Source organism: Hyla sarda, unplaced genomic scaffold (assembly GCF_029499605.1).
Source record: "Hyla sarda isolate aHylSar1 unplaced genomic scaffold, aHylSar1.hap1 scaffold_955, whole genome shotgun sequence".
NCBI classification, from domain to species: domain Eukaryota; kingdom Metazoa; phylum Chordata; class Amphibia; order Anura; family Hylidae; genus Hyla; species Hyla sarda.
In genome coordinates this window covers 70438-88597 of record NW_026610985.1, presented here as the reverse complement: position 1 = coordinate 88597, position 18160 = coordinate 70438, and the positions used below count along the sequence as shown (strand labels likewise).

The 18160-nt window shown below is 47.0% G+C and overlaps 6 non-coding genes across 6 annotated transcripts; all 6 read right to left on the bottom strand.

The window, feature by feature from the left end:
• Positions 1-4470: 4470 nt before the first annotated feature.
• LOC130350943 (U2 spliceosomal RNA) lies at positions 4471-4661 on the bottom strand. The gene has a single exon (XR_008887735.1). It is a non-coding gene; the product is annotated as a U2 spliceosomal RNA (small nuclear RNA).
• A 2093-nt stretch (positions 4662-6754) lies between these two features.
• On the bottom strand, positions 6755-6945 carry LOC130350942 (U2 spliceosomal RNA). The gene has a single exon (XR_008887734.1). It is a non-coding gene; the product is annotated as a U2 spliceosomal RNA (small nuclear RNA).
• Positions 6946-9035: 2090 nt separating this feature from the next.
• On the bottom strand, positions 9036-9226 carry LOC130350941 (U2 spliceosomal RNA). The gene has a single exon (XR_008887733.1). It is a non-coding gene; the product is annotated as a U2 spliceosomal RNA (small nuclear RNA).
• Positions 9227-11317: 2091 nt separating this feature from the next.
• On the bottom strand, positions 11318-11508 carry LOC130350940 (U2 spliceosomal RNA). Its single transcript, XR_008887732.1, has one exon. It is a non-coding gene; the product is annotated as a U2 spliceosomal RNA (small nuclear RNA).
• Positions 11509-13598: 2090 nt separating this feature from the next.
• On the bottom strand, positions 13599-13789 carry LOC130350939 (U2 spliceosomal RNA). Its single transcript, XR_008887731.1, has one exon. It is a non-coding gene; the product is annotated as a U2 spliceosomal RNA (small nuclear RNA).
• A 2090-nt stretch (positions 13790-15879) lies between these two features.
• LOC130350938 (U2 spliceosomal RNA) lies at positions 15880-16070 on the bottom strand. Its single transcript, XR_008887730.1, has one exon. It is a non-coding gene; the product is annotated as a U2 spliceosomal RNA (small nuclear RNA).
• Between the last annotated feature and the right edge of the window lie 2090 nt (positions 16071-18160).

Sequence of the window (18160 nt, the reverse complement as noted above, 5' to 3'; positions counted from 1 at the left end):
GACTTTCTATTTTTCAGAGCTTTGGCGAGGAGTTTCCCGGACTTATTTCCCCACTCATAAAAAAGCTTTCCGGTCAATTGTCTATAGTAACTGTGTGATGCGTTCATGTGGGCCAGGAGATCTGTGCGGACCTTAGTGAGTTCTCTAAAAACTAGATCCTGCTGCGTCCGTTTATGGAGTGCTTCAAGAGTCTGAAGTCTAGTTTGCAGGGCAAGGAATTTCGCTGACGCCTCCCTCTTCAGCCTAGCCCCGTGTTTCATCAGGATGCCCCTGAGAACACACTTCAAGGCTTCCCACCTAGTTAGCGGGGATGAAGGGTCTGAAGCATGATCTGATATGAAATGCGTAGTGGAGGACTTCAATTCCTGGAGACATAGCTCATCCAGTAAAAGAGATTCGTTCAGGCGCCAATTGGAATGTGGCTTTGCGAAAGAGGGAAGCGAGAGCGAGCATAATACAGGGGCATGGTCAGATATTGTTATGGTGCCAAGGTGGGTATGGGTTATGGAGTCTAAGAGGTGGTGCGGGCAGAACAGGTAATCTAGCCTGCTATATGTCTGGCGAGCATGGGAGTAAAAGGAGTAGTCTCTATCTTGGGGGTGTAGAGACCTCCAGATGTCAGCGAGTTGCATGGCGTGAAGCTTCCTCCGTAATGCCCGGAGCTTGCTGTGGGAGATTACTGATGTGCCTGTTGAAGTGTCCATTTGTGGGAAAAGTGGCAAGTTGAGGTCCCCACCCATCAGAATGGTACCGGTGGCAAAGGATGTCAGAGCATCCAACTTTTTAAGGAGAAAGGAAATCTGTTCTCTATTAGGTGCGTATATAGATGCAAACGTGAACTTCTTACCAAAGATGTCGCAGTTTACAAATACATGGCGAGCGTGGGGGTCTACGTCTGTGGAGGTTATTACTGCAGGAAGGGACTTGTGTATGGCAATCGAGGTTCCCTTAGAGCGGGATTCAGGATTAACGCTATGTATCCAGGTGGGGTAATATCGGTTACGGAGAGTAGGAACATGTCCTTCTTTGAAATGTGTTTCCTGAAGAAAGAGTACATGTACTTTTTGTCTATGGAAGGAGTAAAGGGTGTGAGCCCGTTTCTCCGGGATATTGAATCCCTTAACATTAAGGGACGCCAGTTTAAGGTCAGTCGTCATGTTTAGTCCAAGTCAATGATTGCCACTTACCCCAGGTGCTCCAGGGCTCCAGCTCGTCCGGTCCGGGGTGCGTTCGATGATCAGGGGGTGAGGTCCTGTGCAGGTTGGTAAAAATAGGAAGAAGAAGAAACCAAATGTTAGAGAGGGTAAAAGATAGAAAAGACATAAAAAAAGGTGTCCATAAGGGAATGGAGACACGGGTCCTAAAAGGGGGGGCCATAAGGGCCGGTGGTACGACTAGAACCAGTCTAGTCACCAGTCTAGAGAGGGCAACGTGGAAGGTCGCCAGGGGTATGCGCCGACGTGTTAATAGGAAATAGGTGGGTCAGTCAGGGCCCTGGCCGCTCCATCATATATCAGCGTTTAGTGTTGCGCATTCAATACTGTGTAGCAGTAAGAACGCGATTAAGGGGGGACGAGTAAGTGAAAAGAGATGATCCGTAGATCAAACTCTCTTAGTTGAGATGCTATGGGAGGTAGTGATCTGTGAACATATCAATCAGGAAGGGAGAAAACTTGAAGCCTAATTGGGAGGGGTAAGGGGAGAGGGGGGGGATCAGAACAACATCAGTTAGCAGACAGCAAGTCAGCATTAGTATGAATTTCTAGACGACACTTCTAAAAAAAAAAAAAAAAAAAAAAAAAAAAAAAAAAGGCAAAAAATAAGAATGATAATAAAAATGAACAACAAAGTATCCGTATGTATTGATAAGGGGAGAGCTAACTGTAGGAAAAACAGCATATACAAACGGCTGGGAGATGTCTAACTCAGCCTTAAAAAAAATAAAAAAATAACTATAACACTACGCCTTGACCTAGGGGATAGCATATTCAACAAGCACCAACATGGTACGGCATGTAGAGACAGATCCAGAAGGTAGGGTAAGGTGCGATCAGGTCTTGTATCTCGGTGACGCCGTCTGAGGTGCCAGGCGCTGCGCTCCCTGCGATGGCCGATCCGTGCGCAGTGGATGGTTCTTCATCAATGGAGGAGCCGAAGTAATGTCAAATAGTCTGTGCCAGTCAGGTAGCGGTACATGTGGAAGCTTGAATGTAGACAAAAAGTTCTTTAGGTCCATAGGATTGCGGAGTACAGCAGAGGTCGTGCCATGTTTGGCAATCAAAGAGAACGGGAAGCCCCATCTGTATACTATCTGCGCATTCTGCAATATCTGGAGGAGAGGTTTCAACGCAGCTCTGAGTTGTAGGGTGCGCAGTGATAAGTCGGGAAATAGGCTGATTGGGGCACCATTATAGGTCAGGTTCTTCAGTGGTCTGGCCTTCCTCATAATGTCCTCCTTCAAGGTGTAGTGGTGGACCCTACAGATGATATCTCTCGGTTTAGTCGGGTCAGGGTTTTTAGCTCTGAGAGCTCTGTGTGCCCTATCTAGCTCAAGAGGGGTGTCAGGCGGTCTTTGCAATATCTCATTAAAGACTTTCTGGAGGGTAGTCGTGATGTTCTGAGGAGCCACTGTCTCGGGTAAGCCTTTGACCCTGATATTATTGCGGCGATTTCTATTGTCCAGGTCGTCGATATGACTAATTTCAGCCGCCTGATGTAGTGATAGGTTTTTAGTGGCTTCTTGCAAAGATTTAAGTTGTGTGGAGGTAGTGGAGCGGAATTCCTCTAAGGAGCGCACTTTGTCCTTTAATTGGTCAATTTCCTTTTTGACAGGTTTGAGGTCCTGTCTCCAGGCTAGGCGCAGGTCAGTTGCCATCGCCTGGATGTCAGATTTAGTAGGTAGCAGCGCAAGCAAGGCCTGCAATTCAGGGTGGTTTTTCAAGGTATTTGTTGCCATTTCTGGCGATGGTAGTGTTTGGTCCGGTGCTGGGAGCTGGATGCAGGGACGGTCTTCAGGTGAACGAGTTCGTCTGGAATAGTGGCGTTTATCAGACAGGTTGTCATCAGAAGAGGAATGATCAGTTTTCGTAGCGGAATTCACAGATGCTTTTATAGGCGTTTTAAAGAGTTTTTTCTTAGCTGGGGGACTCGCTCCCCAGTATTCCGGAGTGTCACTGTCGTCAGCTGATTCAGGAGTGTCCCCACCCGAGTGAGATATGTCTGAGTCCATGGTCTCTGCCCAATTAACTGCGTCAACAGCTGGAGGACCAGGAATGGGTTTCTGAAAGGGAGTAACTTTGTGGTTAACAGGTGTCACTTCACGCGCAGGTTTTGAAATTGATGTGGTGCAACTATCTGGGGCAGATTTCTTGGGCTTAGCAGGTGAAGCCAGGGGAGGGTCAGCAGTCAGGGATGGCCATTGCAGCTCCATTAGATCGTCAGGGGCTGGAGGAGTGAGTGTGAGAGAGAGATGGTGGCTTCCTTCTGACCCCTTATTAGCAGCTGGTGGGGTTATGGTTTGAGCAGCAGCTCTCACATATGGCCTGGAGTTGGAGGGAGGAAGGGGAGAGGGTACAGCAGTCTGGGTGAGGGCATCCCGCTCACCTGTCACAGTGGTGGTTTCAGTAGCGGAGGGGCCTCTACTCCCCGGAGTAGCAGCAGGAGCCAGGGAGGAGGCCTCTCTCCGAACCCCGGCCTGGGGAGGTGTGGAGCGACAGGTCCGGTCTTCTGATCTGGGCGGCAGTGGGGTTGATGCGACCCGGAGCGGGCTGCGCTCCCTGGTCGCAGCTGCCATTGTATTCTGAGGCACCTCCGAGTCAGCGGGTTGGCGTACAGTGGGGTCTGAGCTTCCGGATGTGCGCGGCTGCAAATCGCGCGCAGCGAAGTTTCCCTGGGGCGGCGGAGGGGATGCAGGCCTCGGCCGGGATCCGGAGGACTGCGGTGGAGCGAAGTAGGTAGTGATGGACCTGGGTTGGTCGCTGGGAAAGTGCAGTTTCTTACGATGTTGTTTTCTCCTTGATCTGCCTCCCATAGCAGGATTAGTACGGTCGAAAAAAGACATATGTCCATCACGTTCAACCAGGGAATTAAGGGGTAGGGGTGTGGCGCGATATTGGGGAAGGGATGAGATTTTATATTTCTTCATAAGCATTAATCTTATTTTGTCAATTAGGAACATTCAGCACCCACCCGCTATCAAGGCAGCTGCCTATCATGTCATGCCCTACCTGCACAGGTGTGCTGGCTACTCAAATGATCCAATTAAGGAGGCCATTTAGTCAGCAGCAGCAGAAGTCCTGTGCCTGGACGCTCCAACAGGGGCCAGACACAAGCAGAAGCAGAAGCAGCAGAAGCAGCACCACCTTTTGTTTTTTGGCTGCAGCAGCAGCAAGGCCCACAGGGCTGGCTAGCTGGCTAGCCAGCAAGCAGGTAGCAATGAAAGTAGGAATCTTTCTTTTTAACCCTGTAAGGGGGTGGTGCACTGTACCCGAAGATACTGCCATATCGGGTCAATGCATAGGGCGACGGAAGCAAGCTTCGAAATCGGCCCCCGTTCTCAAAAATCCATTTAATATATGGTCCCCAGATAGGGGACGTATCAGATATTAAACTGATAAGAACAGATACTACACTTGATCTTAGCCAAAAGGCCGAGAAGCGATAACCGTGAAAGGGGCGGGCCCAACAAGGTCCCCTTCATGGGCACTATCACTGCTTGCTGTCAGGGAGGCTGCCAGACAATTTTCCATGCACACTCTGGGCTGGGGGGCAGTCAACCACCAGTACACACAGCAGAACCTAAACCCATACCATTATTGCTAAGCAGCAAGACAGGGGCCCATTGCACTCCCACGGGGCCTTTTTAAATGCAATCCATAACCCGGATTTGCCAGGAACCCTTCTTACTCCTCCTACTTGCATGTGACACTGGGCTTAGGATCTGCATAGGAAACACACACACAAGCACACACCTACCTTTGTTGCCTGCAGATGCCTCCTTGGCTGTCCCCAAACGGTATCAAACCAACACCCACGGGAAGCTGTAAGCATAGAGGACATGCCTGCACCCCATTGGACTTACCTGTGTGGGTTAAATCCGGGTTATTTGACAACCTATGGCGGTGATGGTTCTGCTCAGGCAGAGCAGTGCTGATGCTCCTCATAAAGCTGTCGCTGCTGTGAAGGTTCTAGGTGACATCACAAATCCCTTTGGTTACATACACAACAAAGCTGGGTTGTTGTTGTTTACACTCTGCAAGGCCTGTGGAAGTGAGTGACATCATAGCACTGTAGTTCTGAGGGTTCAAGATGGATGCAACAATCTCCTGTTGCTTCTATGAAGGCCGTAATAGACGACATCACCAAACAGCTCCATAGTCACATACACAGCAAAGGAGAGATGTTGTTTACACCTAGTGATGTCAGTGGTATTGAGTGACATCACAGCACAGTGCTAAGGCTCCTGGGCCTGGACACAGCAGCGGCTGCAATATCTCAACGGAGAATACGTTTATATCTATGTGTGTGTGTGCGCATATATATATATATATATATATATATATATATATATATATATATATATTCTCCGCCGAAATCACTTTTAAACCCATTTCCACCTTTTTTTCCCTTCTCTTCCTCTTACTTTTTTTTCACGTTTTTTTACGTTTTTCTCCTTTTCGCCTCTTTTCTGGGCGTATTATTCTTCTTTTTCTTCTTTTTTTTCGTCTAATGCATACCCCATCAGTGCAGCAATGCTTATTCAATACCGCCAGCAGATGGAGACACTGGGGGATAATTTTCTAAGGATTTATACTGATTTTTCCTGTCTGAATTTGTCGCACAGAAAGTTGCAGGCCAAATATGTGTGACATTTCTGCGACTTTAGCTTCTAGAGCATTTTTACAACATTATACATAGGTGCTGAATACATAAAAAGCGACTGTTCAGCGACAGACAAGTCGCATCGGCTGAAAGTAGGCCAGAATGTCAGTCCATGTTGGAGCAGGTTTAGATACAGTCTAAAGCATAGATCTCAAAGTCTGTGCACAGAATTTAGCAAGGGCCTCGCACCTTCTGATGCATCAGGTAGGTGCACAATAGCATAGCCTAACCCTCTGTACTTTGGTCTATATTGATGCGGGACATAGACAGCCAGCTGATGACCAATCCATTAGTGCAATGGATGGCTGGAAGCATTTGTCTTTGCCTTTGCAATACCACAGAAGCAATGCATGGTCAATGTACAGCAATGACACACCTGTGTGAACAGCCAGGAGACCCCCCCCCCCCCCCATGTTATGTTACATAGTTACATAGTTAGTACGGTCGAAAAAAGACATATGTCCATCACGTTCAACCAGGGAATTAAGGGGTAGGGGTGTGGCGCGATATTGGGGAAGGGATGAGATTTTATATTTCTTCATAAGCATTAATCTTATTTTGTCAATTAGGAACATTCAGCACCCACCCGCTATCAAGGCAGCTGCCTATCATGTCATGCCCTACCTGCACAGGTGTGCTGGCTACTCAAATGATCCAATTAAGGAGGCCATTTAGTCAGCAGCAGCAGAAGTCCTGTGCCTGGACGCTCCAACAGGGGCCAGACACAAGCAGAAGCAGAAGCAGCAGAAGCAGCAGCAGCACCACCTTTTGTTTTTTGGCTGCAGCAGCAGCAAGGCCCACAGGGCTGGCTAGCTGGCTAGCCAGCAAGCAGGTAGCAATGAAAGTAGGAATCTTTCTTTTTAACCCTGTAAGGGGGTGGTGCACTGTACCCGAAGATACTGCCATATCGGGTCAATGCATAGGGCGACGGAAGCAAGCTTCGAAATCGGCCCCCGTTCTCAAAAATCCATTTAATATATGGTCCCCAGATAGGGGACGTATCAGATATTAAACTGATAAGAACAGATACTACACTTGATCTTAGCCAAAAGGCCGAGAAGCGATAACCGTGAAAGGGGCGGGCCCAACAAGGTCCCCTTCATGGGCACTATCACTGCTTGCTGTCAGGGAGGCTGCCAGACAATTTTCCATGCACACTCTGGGCTGGGGGGCAGTCAACCACCAGTACACACAGCAGAACCTAAACCCATACCATTATTGCTAAGCAGCAAGACAGGGGCCCATTGCACTCCCACGGGGCCTTTTTAAATGCAATCCATAACCCGGATTTGCCAGGAACCCTTCTTACTCCTCCTACTTGCATGTGACACTGGGCTTAGGATCTGCATAGGAAACACACACACAAGCACACACCTACCTTTGTTGCCTGCAGATGCCTCCTTGGCTGTCCCCAAACGGTATCAAACCAACACCCACGGGAAGCTGTAAGCATAGAGGACATGCCTGCACCCCATTGGACTTACCTGTGTGGGTTAAATCCGGGTTATTTGACAACCTATGGCGGTGATGGTTCTGCTCAGGCAGAGCAGTGCTGATGCTCCTCATAAAGCTGTCGCTGCTGTGAAGGTTCTAGGTGACATCACAAATCCCTTTGGTTACATACACAACAAAGCTGGGTTGTTGTTGTTTACACTCTGCAAGGCCTGTGGAAGTGAGTGACATCATAGCACTGTAGTTCTGAGGGTTCAAGATGGATGCAACAATCTCCTGTTGCTTCTATGAAGGCCGTAATAGACGACATCACCAAACAGCTCCATAGTCACATACACAGCAAAGGAGAGATGTTGTTTACACCTAGTGATGTCAGTGGTATTGAGTGACATCACAGCACAGTGCTAAGGCTCCTGGGCCTGGACACAGCAGCGGCTGCAATATCTCAACGGAGAATACGTTTATATCTATGTGTGTGTGTGCGCATATATATATATATATATATATATATATATATATATATATATATATTCTCCGCCGAAATCACTTTTAAACCCATTTCCACCTTTTTTTCCCTTCTCTTCCTCTTACTTTTTTTTCACGTTTTTTTACGTTTTTCTCCTTTTCGCCTCTTTTCTGGGCGTATTATTCTTCTTTTTCTTCTTTTTTTTCGTCTAATGCATACCCCATCAGTGCAGCAATGCTTATTCAATACCGCCAGCAGATGGAGACACTGGGGGATAATTTTCTAAGGATTTATACTGATTTTTCCTGTCTGAATTTGTCGCACAGAAAGTTGCAGGCCAAATATGTGTGACATTTCTGCGACTTTAGCTTCTAGAGCATTTTTACAACATTATACATAGGTGCTGAATACATAAAAAGCGACTGTTCAGCGACAGACAAGTCGCATCGGCTGAAAGTAGGCCAGAATGTCAGTCCATGTTGGAGCAGGTTTAGATACAGTCTAAAGCATAGATCTCAAAGTCTGTGCACAGAATTTAGCAAGGGCCTCGCACCTTCTGATGCATCAGGTAGGTGCACAATAGCATAGCCTAACCCTCTGTACTTTGGTCTATATTGATGCGGGACATAGACAGCCAGCTGATGACCAATCCATTAGTGCAATGGATGGCTGGAAGCATTTGTCTTTGCCTTTGCAATACCACAGAAGCAATGCATGGTCAATGTACAGCAATGACACACCTGTGTGAACAGCCAGGAGACCCCCCCCCCCCCCATGTTATGTTACATAGTTACATAGTTAGTACGGTCGAAAAAAGACATATGTCCATCACGTTCAACCAGGGAATTAAGGGGTAGGGGTGTGGCGCGATATTGGGGAAGGGATGAGATTTTATATTTCTTCATAAGCATTAATCTTATTTTGTCAATTAGGAACATTCAGCACCCACCCGCTATCAAGGCAGCTGCCTATCATGTCATGCCCTACCTGCACAGGTGTGCTGGCTACTCAAATGATCCAATTAAGGAGGCCATTTAGTCAGCAGCAGCAGAAGTCCTGTGCCTGGACGCTCCAACAGGGGCCAGACACAAGCAGAAGCAGAAGCAGCAGAAGCAGCAGCAGCACCACCTTTTGTTTTTTGGCTGCAGCAGCAGCAAGGCCCACAGGGCTGGCTAGCTGGCTAGCCAGCAAGCAGGTAGCAATGAAAGTAGGAATCTTTCTTTTTAACCCTGTAAGGGGGTGGTGCACTGTACCCGAAGATACTGCCATATCGGGTCAATGCATAGGGCGACGGAAGCAAGCTTCGAAATCGGCCCCCGTTCTCAAAAATCCATTTAATATATGGTCCCCAGATAGGGGACGTATCAGATATTAAACTGATAAGAACAGATACTACACTTGATCTTAGCCAAAAGGCCGAGAAGCGATAACCGTGAAAGGGGCGGGCCCAACAAGGTCCCCTTCATGGGCACTATCACTGCTTGCTGTCAGGGAGGCTGCCAGACAATTTTCCATGCACACTCTGGGCTGGGGGGCAGTCAACCACCAGTACACACAGCAGAACCTAAACCCATACCATTATTGCTAAGCAGCAAGACAGGGGCCCATTGCACTCCCACGGGGCCTTTTTAAATGCAATCCATAACCCGGATTTGCCAGGAACCCTTCTTACTCCTCCTACTTGCATGTGACACTGGGCTTAGGATCTGCATAGGAAACACACACACAAGCACACACCTACCTTTGTTGCCTGCAGATGCCTCCTTGGCTGTCCCCAAACGGTATCAAACCAACACCCACGGGAAGCTGTAAGCATAGAGGACATGCCTGCACCCCATTGGACTTACCTGTGTGGGTTAAATCCGGGTTATTTGACAACCTATGGCGGTGATGGTTCTGCTCAGGCAGAGCAGTGCTGATGCTCCTCATAAAGCTGTCGCTGCTGTGAAGGTTCTAGGTGACATCACAAATCCCTTTGGTTACATACACAACAAAGCTGGGTTGTTGTTGTTTACACTCTGCAAGGCCTGTGGAAGTGAGTGACATCATAGCACTGTAGTTCTGAGGGTTCAAGATGGATGCAACAATCTCCTGTTGCTTCTATGAAGGCCGTAATAGACGACATCACCAAACAGCTCCATAGTCACATACACAGCAAAGGAGAGATGTTGTTTACACCTAGTGATGTCAGTGGTATTGAGTGACATCACAGCACAGTGCTAAGGCTCCTGGGCCTGGACACAGCAGCGGCTGCAATATCTCAACGGAGAATACGTTTATATCTATGTGTGTGTGTGCGCATATATATATATATATATATATATATATATATATATATATATATATTCTCCGCCGAAATCACTTTTAAACCCATTTCCACCTTTTTTTCCCTTCTCTTCCTCTTACTTTTTTTTCACGTTTTTTTACGTTTTTCTCCTTTTCGCCTCTTTTCTGGGCGTATTATTCTTCTTTTTCTTCTTTTTTTTCGTCTAATGCATACCCCATCAGTGCAGCAATGCTTATTCAATACCGCCAGCAGATGGAGACACTGGGGGATAATTTTCTAAGGATTTATACTGATTTTTCCTGTCTGAATTTGTCGCACAGAAAGTTGCAGGCCAAATATGTGTGACATTTCTGCGACTTTAGCTTCTAGAGCATTTTTACAACATTATACATAGGTGCTGAATACATAAAAAGCGACTGTTCAGCGACAGACAAGTCGCATCGGCTGAAAGTAGGCCAGAATGTCAGTCCATGTTGGAGCAGGTTTAGATACAGTCTAAAGCATAGATCTCAAAGTCTGTGCACAGAATTTAGCAAGGGCCTCGCACCTTCTGATGCATCAGGTAGGTGCACAATAGCATAGCCTAACCCTCTGTACTTTGGTCTATATTGATGCGGGACATAGACAGCCAGCTGATGACCAATCCATTAGTGCAATGGATGGCTGGAAGCATTTGTCTTTGCCTTTGCAATACCACAGAAGCAATGCATGGTCAATGTACAGCAATGACACACCTGTGTGAACAGCCAGGAGACCCCCCCCCCCCCCCATGTTATGTTACATAGTTACATAGTTAGTACGGTCGAAAAAAGACATATGTCCATCACGTTCAACCAGGGAATTAAGGGGTAGGGGTGTGGCGCGATATTGGGGAAGGGATGAGATTTTATATTTCTTCATAAGCATTAATCTTATTTTGTCAATTAGGAACATTCAGCACCCACCCGCTATCAAGGCAGCTGCCTATCATGTCATGCCCTACCTGCACAGGTGTGCTGGCTACTCAAATGATCCAATTAAGGAGGCCATTTAGTCAGCAGCAGCAGAAGTCCTGTGCCTGGACGCTCCAACAGGGGCCAGACACAAGCAGAAGCAGAAGCAGCAGAAGCAGCAGCAGCACCACCTTTTGTTTTTTGGCTGCAGCAGCAGCAAGGCCCACAGGGCTGGCTAGCTGGCTAGCCAGCAAGCAGGTAGCAATGAAAGTAGGAATCTTTCTTTTTAACCCTGTAAGGGGGTGGTGCACTGTACCCGAAGATACTGCCATATCGGGTCAATGCATAGGGCGACGGAAGCAAGCTTCGAAATCGGCCCCCGTTCTCAAAAATCCATTTAATATATGGTCCCCAGATAGGGGACGTATCAGATATTAAACTGATAAGAACAGATACTACACTTGATCTTAGCCAAAAGGCCGAGAAGCGATAACCGTGAAAGGGGCGGGCCCAACAAGGTCCCCTTCATGGGCACTATCACTGCTTGCTGTCAGGGAGGCTGCCAGACAATTTTCCATGCACACTCTGGGCTGGGGGGCAGTCAACCACCAGTACACACAGCAGAACCTAAACCCATACCATTATTGCTAAGCAGCAAGACAGGGGCCCATTGCACTCCCACGGGGCCTTTTTAAATGCAATCCATAACCCGGATTTGCCAGGAACCCTTCTTACTCCTCCTACTTGCATGTGACACTGGGCTTAGGATCTGCATAGGAAACACACACACAAGCACACACCTACCTTTGTTGCCTGCAGATGCCTCCTTGGCTGTCCCCAAACGGTATCAAACCAACACCCACGGGAAGCTGTAAGCATAGAGGACATGCCTGCACCCCATTGGACTTACCTGTGTGGGTTAAATCCGGGTTATTTGACAACCTATGGCGGTGATGGTTCTGCTCAGGCAGAGCAGTGCTGATGCTCCTCATAAAGCTGTCGCTGCTGTGAAGGTTCTAGGTGACATCACAAATCCCTTTGGTTACATACACAACAAAGCTGGGTTGTTGTTGTTTACACTCTGCAAGGCCTGTGGAAGTGAGTGACATCATAGCACTGTAGTTCTGAGGGTTCAAGATGGATGCAACAATCTCCTGTTGCTTCTATGAAGGCCGTAATAGACGACATCACCAAACAGCTCCATAGTCACATACACAGCAAAGGAGAGATGTTGTTTACACCTAGTGATGTCAGTGGTATTGAGTGACATCACAGCACAGTGCTAAGGCTCCTGGGCCTGGACACAGCAGCGGCTGCAATATCTCAACGGAGAATACGTTTATATCTATGTGTGTGTGTGCGCATATATATATATATATATATATATATATATATATATATATATATATTCTCCGCCGAAATCACTTTTAAACCCATTTCCACCTTTTTTTCCCTTCTCTTCCTCTTACTTTTTTTTCACGTTTTTTTACGTTTTTCTCCTTTTCGCCTCTTTTCTGGGCGTATTATTCTTCTTTTTCTTCTTTTTTTTCGTCTAATGCATACCCCATCAGTGCAGCAATGCTTATTCAATACCGCCAGCAGATGGAGACACTGGGGGATAATTTTCTAAGGATTTATACTGATTTTTCCTGTCTGAATTTGTCGCACAGAAAGTTGCAGGCCAAATATGTGTGACATTTCTGCGACTTTAGCTTCTAGAGCATTTTTACAACATTATACATAGGTGCTGAATACATAAAAAGCGACTGTTCAGCGACAGACAAGTCGCATCGGCTGAAAGTAGGCCAGAATGTCAGTCCATGTTGGAGCAGGTTTAGATACAGTCTAAAGCATAGATCTCAAAGTCTGTGCACAGAATTTAGCAAGGGCCTCGCACCTTCTGATGCATCAGGTAGGTGCACAATAGCATAGCCTAACCCTCTGTACTTTGGTCTATATTGATGCGGGACATAGACAGCCAGCTGATGACCAATCCATTAGTGCAATGGATGGCTGGAAGCATTTGTCTTTGCCTTTGCAATACCACAGAAGCAATGCATGGTCAATGTACAGCAATGACACACCTGTGTGAACAGCCAGGAGACCCCCCCCCCCCCCATGTTATGTTACATAGTTACATAGTTAGTACGGTCGAAAAAAGACATATGTCCATCACGTTCAACCAGGGAATTAAGGGGTAGGGGTGTGGCGCGATATTGGGGAAGGGATGAGATTTTATATTTCTTCATAAGCATTAATCTTATTTTGTCAATTAGGAACATTCAGCACCCACCCGCTATCAAGGCAGCTGCCTATCATGTCATGCCCTACCTGCACAGGTGTGCTGGCTACTCAAATGATCCAATTAAGGAGGCCATTTAGTCAGCAGCAGCAGAAGTCCTGTGCCTGGACGCTCCAACAGGGGCCAGACACAAGCAGAAGCAGAAGCAGCAGAAGCAGCAGCAGCACCACCTTTTGTTTTTTGGCTGCAGCAGCAGCAAGGCCCACAGGGCTGGCTAGCTGGCTAGCCAGCAAGCAGGTAGCAATGAAAGTAGGAATCTTTCTTTTTAACCCTGTAAGGGGGTGGTGCACTGTACCCGAAGATACTGCCATATCGGGTCAATGCATAGGGCGACGGAAGCAAGCTTCGAAATCGGCCCCCGTTCTCAAAAATCCATTTAATATATGGTCCCCAGATAGGGGACGTATCAGATATTAAACTGATAAGAACAGATACTACACTTGATCTTAGCCAAAAGGCCGAGAAGCGATAACCGTGAAAGGGGCGGGCCCAACAAGGTCCCCTTCATGGGCACTATCACTGCTTGCTGTCAGGGAGGCTGCCAGACAATTTTCCATGCACACTCTGGGCTGGGGGGCAGTCAACCACCAGTACACACAGCAGAACCTAAACCCATACCATTATTGCTAAGCAGCAAGACAGGGGCCCATTGCACTCCCACGGGGCCTTTTTAAATGCAATCCATAACCCGGATTTGCCAGGAACCCTTCTTACTCCTCCTACTTGCATGTGACACTGGGCTTAGGATCTGCATAGGAAACACACACACAAGCACACACCTACCTTTGTTGCCTGCAGATGCCTCCTTGGCTGTCCCCAAACGGTATCAAACCAACACCCACGGGAAGCTGTAAGCATAGAGGACATGCCTGCACCCCATTGGACTTACCTGTGTGGGTTAAATCCGGGTTATTTGACAACCTATGGCGGTGATGGTTCTGCTCAGGCAGAGCAGTGCTGATGCTCCTCATAAAGCTGTCGCTGCTGTGAAGGTTCTAGGTGACATCACAAATCCCTTTGGTTACATACACAACAAAGCTGGGTTGTTGTTGTTTACACTCTGCAAGGCCTGTGGAAGTGAGTGACATCATAGCACTGTAGTTCTGAGGGTTCAAGATGGATGCAACAATCTCCTGTTGCTTCTATGAAGGCCGTAATAGACGACATCACCAAACAGCTCCATAGTCACATACACAGCAAAGGAGAGATGTTGTTTACACCTAGTGATGTCAGTGGTATTGAGTGACATCACAGCACAGTGCTAAGGCTCCTGGGCCTGGACACAGCAGCGGCTGCAATATCTCAACGGAGAATACGTTTATATCTATGTGTGTGTGTGCGCATATATATATATATATATATATATATATATATATATATATATATATTTCTCCGCCGAAATCACTTTTAAACCCATTTCCACCTTTTTTTCCCTTCTCTTCCTCTTACTTTTTTTTCACGTTTTTTTACGTTTTTCTCCTTTTCGCCTCTTTTCTGGGCGTATTATTCTTCTTTTTCTTCTTTTTTTTCGTCTAATGCATACCCCATCAGTGCAGCAATGCTTATTCAATACCGCCAGCAGATGGAGACACTGGGGGATAATTTTCTAAGGATTTATACTGATTTTTCCTGTCTGAATTTGTCGCACAGAAAGTTGCAGGCCAAATATGTGTGACATTTCTGCGACTTTAGCTTCTAGAGCATTTTTACAACATTATACATAGGTGCTGAATACATAAAAAGCGACTGTTCAGCGACAGACAAGTCGCATCGGCTGAAAGTAGGCCAGAATGTCAGTCCATGTTGGAGCAGGTTTAGATACAGTCTAAAGCATAGATCTCAAAGTCTGTGCACAGAATTTAGCAAGGGCCTCGCACCTTCTGATGCATCAGGTAGGTGCACAATAGCATAGCCTAACCCTCTGTACTTTGGTCTATATTGATGCGGGACATAGACAGCCAGCTGATGACCAATCCATTAGTGCAATGGATGGCTGGAAGCATTTGTCTTTGCCTTTGCAATACCACAGAAGCAATGCATGGTCAATGTACAGCAATGACACACCTGTGTGAACAGCCAGGAGACCCCCCCCCCCCCATGTTATGTTACATAGTTACATAGTTAGTACGGTCGAAAAAAGACATATGTCCATCACGTTCAACCAGGGAATTAAGGGGTAGGGGTGTGGCGCGATATTGGGGAAGGGATGAGATTTTATATTTCTTCATAAGCATTAATCTTATTTTGTCAATTAGGAACATTCAGCACCCACCCGCTATCAAGGCAGCTGCCTATCATGTCATGCCCTACCTGCACAGGTGTGCTGGCTACTCAAATGATCCAATTAAGGAGGCCATTTAGTCAGCAGCAGCAGAAGTCCTGTGCCTGGACGCTCCAACAGGGGCCAGACACAAGCAGAAGCAGAAGCAGCAGAAGCAGCAGCAGCACCACCTTTTGTTTTTTGGCTGCAGCAGCAGCAAGGCCCACAGGGCTGGCTAGCTGGCTAGCCAGCAAGCAGGTAGCAATGAAAGTAGGAATCTTTCTTTTTAACCCTGTAAGGGGGTGGTGCACTGTACCCGAAGATACTGCCATATCGGGTCAATGCATAGGGCGACGGAAGCAAGCTTCGAAATCGGCCCCCGTTCTCAAAAATCCATTTAATATATGGTCCCCAGATAGGGGACGTATCAGATATTAAACTGATAAGAACAGATACTACACTTGATCTTAGCCAAAAGGCCGAGAAGCGATAACCGTGAAAGGGGCGGGCCCAACAAGGTCCCCTTCATGGGCACTATCACTGCTTGCTGTCAGGGAGGCTGCCAGACAATTTTCCATGCACACTCTGGGCTGGGGGGCAGTCAACCACCAGTACACACAGCAGAACCTAAACCCATACCATTATTGCTAAGCAGCAAGACAGGGGCCCATTGCACTCCCACGGGGCCTTTTTAAATGCAATCCATAACCCGGATTTGCCAGGAACCCTTCTTACTCCTCCTACTTGCATGTGACACTGGGCTTAGGATCTGCATAGGAAACACACACACAAGCACACACCTACCTTTGTTGCCTGCAGATGCCTCCTTGGCTGTCCCCAAACGGTATCAAACCAACACCCACGGGAAGCTGTAAGCATAGAGGACATGCCTGCACCCCATTGGACTTACCTGTGTGGGTTAAATCCGGGTTATTTGACAACCTATGGCGGTGATGGTTCTGCTCAGGCAGAGCAGTGCTGATGCTCCTCATAAAGCTGTCGCTGCTGTGAAGGTTCTAGGTGACATCACAAATCCCTTTGGTTACATACACAACAAAGCTGGGTTGTTGTTGTTTACACTCTGCAAGGCCTGTGGAAGTGAGTGACATCATAGCACTGTAGTTCTGAGGGTTCAAGATGGATGCAACAATCTCCTGTTGCTTCTATGAAGGCCGTAATAGACGACATCACCAAACAGCTCCATAGTCACATACACAGCAAAGGAGAGATGTTGTTTACACCTAGTGATGTCAGTGGTATTGAGTGACATCACAGCACAGTGCTAAGGCTCCTGGGCCTGGACACAGCAGCGGCTGCAATATCTCAACGGAGAATACGTTTATATCTATGTGTGTGTGTGCGCATATATATATATATATATATATATATATATATATATATATATATATATTTCTCCGCCGAAATCACTTTTAAACCCATTTCCACCTTTTTTTCCCTTCTCTTCCTCTTACTTTTTTTTCACGTTTTTTTACGTTTTTCTCCTTTTCGCCTCTTTTCTGGGCGTATTATTCTTCTTTTTCTTCTTTTTTTTCGTCTAATGCATACCCCATCAGTGCAGCAATGCTTATTCAATACCGCCAGCAGATGGAGACACTGGGGGATAATTTTCTAAGGATTTATACTGATTTTTCCTGTCTGAATTTGTCGCACAGAAAGTTGCAGGCCAAATATGTGTGACATTTCTGCGACTTTAGCTTCTAGAGCATTTTTACAACATTATACATAGGTGCTGAATACATAAAAAGCGACTGTTCAGCGACAGACAAGTCGCATCGGCTGAAAGTAGGCCAGAATGTCAGTCCATGTTGGAGCAGGTTTAGATACAGTCTAAAGCATAGATCTCAAAGTCTGTGCACAGAATTTAGCAAGGGCCTCGCACCTTCTGATGCATCAGGTAGGTGCACAATAGCATAGCCTAACCCTCTGTACTTTGGTCTATATTGATGCGGGACATAGACAGCCAGCTGATGACCAATCCATTAGTGCAATGGATGGCTGGAAGCATTTGTCTTTGCCTTTGCAATACCACAGAAGCAATGCATGGTCAATGTACAGCAATGACACACCTGTGTGAACAGCCAGGAGACCCCCCCCCCCATGTTATGTTACATAGTTACATAGTTAGTACGGTCGAAAAAAGACATATGTCCATCACGTTCAACCAGGGAATTAAGGGGTAGGGGTGTGGCGCGATATTGGGGAAGGGATGAGATTTTATATTTCTTCATAAGCATTAATCTTATTTTGTCAATTAGGAACATTCAGCACCCACCCGCTATCAAGGCAGCTGCCTATCATGTCATGCCCTACCTGCACAGGTGTGCTGGCTACTCAAATGATCCAATTAAGGAGGCCATTTAGTCAGCAGCAGCAGAAGTCCTGTGCCTGGACGCTCCAACAGGGGCCAGACACAAGCAGAAGCAGAAGCAGCAGAAGCAGCAGCAGCACCACCTTTTGTTTTTTGGCTGCAGCAGCAGCAAGGCCCACAGGGCTGGCTAGCTGGCTAGCCAGCAAGCAGGTAGCAATGAAAGTAGGAATCTTTCTTTTTAACCCTGTAAGG